The sequence below is a fragment of the Callorhinus ursinus genome, unplaced genomic scaffold (assembly GCF_003265705.2).
Source record: "Callorhinus ursinus isolate GAN/ISIS: 27379988/994484 unplaced genomic scaffold, GSC_fseal_2.0 scaffold70, whole genome shotgun sequence".
NCBI lineage: Eukaryota > Metazoa > Chordata > Mammalia > Carnivora > Otariidae > Callorhinus > Callorhinus ursinus.
The window spans coordinates 5994347-5998582 of NW_027397132.1; the positions used below are offsets into that span (position 1 = coordinate 5994347).

Consider the following 4236-nt stretch of genomic DNA (forward strand, 5'->3'; position numbering starts at 1 on the left):
GGGGGTCCGGGTCTCCCGGGTGTTGGGTGAGTGGGGAAGGCGGGGGCTCCCAGGTGTGGGTGAGTTGGGGAGGCGGGGAGCCCGGGTGCAGGGGATCCGGGGCGCTGGGGTCGAGGGCGCCCGGGTGGGGGCGGGCAGCGACGACACAGGTCCCCGGGTGCGCACGCGTCCCCACAGTCCCGCCGGCACCCCGGCACGCCAGTGACGTCGGGCGGAGGGCACGCTCCGAGACAGGCCTGCCGCAGACTCGGGCCCGGTGCGGGGACGCGCGGGGCCGAGGAGGGGGCGGCGGCCGTTGGCGGCCCAGGCGGGGCCTGCGGCTCGGCCCGTACCCTCCGTCCCCGGCCCGCAGCTACCGCCCGCCGTGAGGGACGCCCTAGCCCCAGGCCTGGCCCCCCAGCCGACCTCGCTCCGGGCCGCCCCACCCCCGCCCAGGAGCTCACCTGCCTCGCGCCACAGCCACCACACACGGCGCCGCCGCTGCCCTCCCAGGCCTGGTCCGCGCCACCCAGACCAGATCCGGAGAGGAGCTCTTGCGGACGCCAGCCAATCATGGGCCGCGCCTGGAGGCGGGGCGGGCGCAACGCGGACTTCCACCAATCTGGAGCGCGCCACCTAAAGCCCCTCGGCCAAGGAGAAGGCGGCCTGTCTAGGAGCCCGGCCAATCGCGAGCTGAGGCCGAGTCCTGAGGCGGAGAAGTGGGCGGGGCTGCGAGGAGACGCGCCCGGCCGTACGGCAAGGGGGGACGTACGCTGCGGGGGCCGTACGGCGGAGGCGGGAGAGCGGCCGCGGCGGGAGGGGCGTGAGGCGACCGTCCCCGTACCGCTCCGCCGCCCCGCGGGTCCCGCGCCGCAGGCCCTGCAGGGGCCGCTGGGGGGACCGCTGTAGGGCGGGACGGGGGCGACTGCCGCCCCCCTCTACAGGAGGGGAGACTGAGGCTCCGGCGGGCGGGAGGGCCCCGGCGAGTCCTCTGCTCTCCGCTCGCAAGCGCACGCAACGGCCGCGTCTCTCGGGCAGCGGTGGCGCGTTCCCCGGGAGTGAGTTGTGGGGTGGGGGGGCTGCTGGATCGAGGGAGCGGGGAAGGAGCCGGGAGAAGTCCGCTGTCCTGTAGGGGGGCGCGGCTGCGCGTTAGTTCGGACGCGCGCGTGCGCAGTAGCGGCCGGCACAGGTGGCCGCCCAGGTAAACGTTTTGGTCCCTAGGTAGGGGGGGGGGGGGGGGGGCAAAACTATTTCTGGCAAAAACAACAAAAACAGGGAGGGACTTTTTTAGGATTTAACAAGCAAAACGGGATGCTCGGAGGAGTGAGAAGCAGTTGAGAGCAGGGATAAAACTGTCCCCCGTGCGGACACACAGTGCCGGGAGGAAACCCGCAGTCCTCTGGGTCTTGTCTCTGCCACCTGGGGAAAGAGGCCGAAACCAGGCACAGGCCCACCGGTGCTCACTCCAGTGAGCACCTGAGCTAGGGGACGGGTTCCACACCTGGAGTCCGTCCTGGGACCCACACCCACCCTTACTGGCTTCCACCTAGTTTGTGCTGGCTTCGTCTGGACTCACTGGCTGGAACTCGTCTGTACCAGTGAATTGGTCTGAGTCCATCTGCTACCGTCGCGGTGGGAGCCCGAGTAACAAGTACTCTGAGAGCACCTGGTCCACCCCTCAGGAGGAGGCCCGAGAAGGCGGAGACTTCTCTGCAGGGCCCCGTTAGGGAACGACTGGGGCCCTTGCTTGCCCATCTCCCCCACTTTGCCCCTCTCCTCTCCCTCTGGCTGTGGGCCAGCAACTCCACGGGGCCTTCCCCACTCGCCTGGCCCACCTGTGACCCTCCTGGACAGCTCCTTGGGCGCACTACCCTCCTTACTGGGGTTGCACTCCCACAATGTCCCCACACTCCAGGGCCGGAGCTGTGTGGTAACAGCACCTGGGCAAGCCTCAGAGAGTGGCCTGGGGACGGGGTAAGCAGCTTGGAGGAAAACAAGCAGAGGCAGGGCTAGGACGTGGGAGGCCTGCAGATGTAGATGTGGCAGCAGGGAAAGCTGCTGTGGTGGTGACGGAGGAGACCCGGACGGAGCGAACCAGCAACGTTCTGGGCAGAGAGAACCGCAGATGCCAGCGCCCTGAGGTGGGAGTTAAACACTTGGAGGCCTTCACTCACTGTTCAGGGACGCAGAGTATGTGTGGACCCTGGCTTCCAGATGGAAAGAAAAGGAAAGGATCCTTCGAGTGACAGCTAGTCAGTGTGAAGTCACAAGGGAACGTGACGTGAAACGTGACGTCGCAGACTTAAATTATGGAAGAGACACGTCCAAGAACAAAGCTAGTTCTGGAAAAAGAAACAGGCGCCTGGGTGGCTTAGTTGGTTTGGACGTTGACTCTTGGTTTCAGCTCAGGTCGTGATCTCAGGGTCATGGGATCCACTCAGTGGGGAGTCTGCTTGTCTCTCTCCCCCTCTGCTCTGCTTCTTTCAAAAAAATAAGCAAAAATCTTCAAAAAAAAAAAAAAGGAAAGAAACAGCACCTTACTGTGTCACACAAATGTGTAGAGGCTGGGACATGAAATGCACTCAGGAAATGACAAGCCTTTAACTGAAAATTCTATGTGCTGTGGGATTCCATGTGTTCACACACATACACAGAGCACAGAAAAATGATGCCAGTGATTCTATCCAAGTAGGGGCATCGTAGATTGCTCTTGTCCTATTTGATGTTACTGTATTTTGCACAATGAACTCAAAGTTTTAGAAGTTTTAAAAGTTTCTAAACAAACTACAAAAAAGTACTGCAACATGCATCTTGATTCCACCATCCCGAATTAACTATTAACATTTTTCATATTTTTGAAGTTTCATTTTTAAAGAAATAAAACTGCTAGATGACTGGAAAGCTAAATGAAAAGGAATGCTACAGTGTCTAAAGATGATAAGGAGAGCTTGTTTCCCAGCAGCGTGGAAGGATTTCTTAAACAAAACCTCAGAAGTACATGGATGGATCTGATTATGTCAAAATGAAAGGTGTCTGGGGCGCCTGGGTGGTGCAATCAGTTAAGCGTCCAACTCTTGGTTTCAGCTCGGGTCATGATCTCAAGGTCATGAGATTGAGCCCTGCATCGGGCTCCACGCTCAGTGTGGAGTCTGCTTGAGATTCTCTCCCTCATGCTGTCTCTCTCTCTCTCTCTCTAAAATAAATAAATATAATCTTAAAAAAAAAAAATATCTGTTCCGTAAAAGACACCATGACAAGCCAGCAGCCACTCACTGGTCAGAAGACATTTGCCATGTTTAAAACAGACAAGGAGCTACTGCTTAGAGGGTGCGAGGAGCCCCTGGAGATCATCGAGAGGAAAACAGGAACACAGTAGAGAAGTGGGCAAAGGGTGTGAACAGGCAATCCCCCGGTAGGAACCCTACATGCACGACAAGAATAGAAGAGATGCTTGATGGGGCGCCCAGTTGGTGCATGAGTGTGCAACTCTTCATCTCGGGGTTGTGAGTCTGAGCCCCATGTTGGGCGTAGAGATGACTTTAAAAATTTTAAAAATCTTAAAATTCTTTAAAAATTAAAAAGAGATGCTTGAGCTCATTTGTGATCAGAGAAACGCAGATGGAAGTAACTCCTTACCACTGCACCTCTGTCTAGTCAGCAACAGAGAGTGGATAATGCCAAGTGCTGGTAGGCAGGTGGAGGGCACAGGGATGCTCATGCCCAAGATCTGCCAACCTGCCCCCAGGCCCACAGGAAGGGAACTTGAGCAGGGCCTTCCTTCTGAGGTGCCCATCCCCACACTCTGTGGTGGGCAAACAGGGACACTCCACTGGTCCTGCAAACCTGGACACCCTGGCAGGCAGGATCCCAGGCAACAAGCTGGATTGTCCCAGGCCAACTGGGCAGATGGCATGCTGGTTACTTGTATGCGTCAACTGGCAGAGAGAATCCCTTTCTCCTCCACCGTGTGTTCTCTCCGGGCCCACACTGAACTGGGCGAGCCCCACCCACACCGGGGAGTGCCATCTGCCTGACTCCAGCTACTGAATCAAATGTTTATCTCACCCAGAAACACCCTCACAGACATGACCAGAATAATCTTTGAACCTATTTTTGGGCTCCCCGTGGCCAGTCCAGGTCTTCTCCTGCCTTTGGACTCAGACTGGAGCTTACACCATCGGCCTTCCTGGGTCTCCACTGCTGGGTGTTTCAGCCTCCATAATCCTGTGAGCCAATCTCATATATATATATATCTCT

The 4236-nt window shown here is 58.2% G+C and overlaps 1 protein-coding gene and 1 long non-coding RNA gene across 10 annotated transcripts in view; one reads left to right on the forward strand and one right to left on the reverse strand.

Annotated features, from left to right (window-relative positions):
• SUN1 (Sad1 and UNC84 domain containing 1) overlaps positions 1-583 on the reverse strand; it is a 52293-nt gene extending 51710 nt beyond the window's left edge. For 7 of the 8 annotated variants that reach the window (XM_025863587.2, XM_073886325.1, XM_025863586.2 and 4 more), the window contains exon 1: positions 444-565. The gene's annotated coding sequence lies outside the window, so the exon portion shown is untranslated. Of the gene's footprint in view, positions 1-443 lie in introns of all 8 variants that reach the window. The other variant, XM_025863585.2, reaches the window with a different exon arrangement.
• Positions 584-709: 126 nt separating this feature from the next.
• LOC141371371 (uncharacterized) lies at positions 710-2515 on the forward strand. 2 transcript variants are annotated; one of them, XR_012376277.1, is made up of 2 exons: positions 710-1037; positions 1530-2515. It is a non-coding gene; the product is annotated as an uncharacterized lncRNA (long non-coding RNA). The 2 variants fall into 2 exon arrangements; XR_012376278.1 differs by lacking the exon at positions 710-1037 and adding an exon at positions 1054-1180.
• Positions 2516-4236: the final 1721 nt, after the last annotated feature.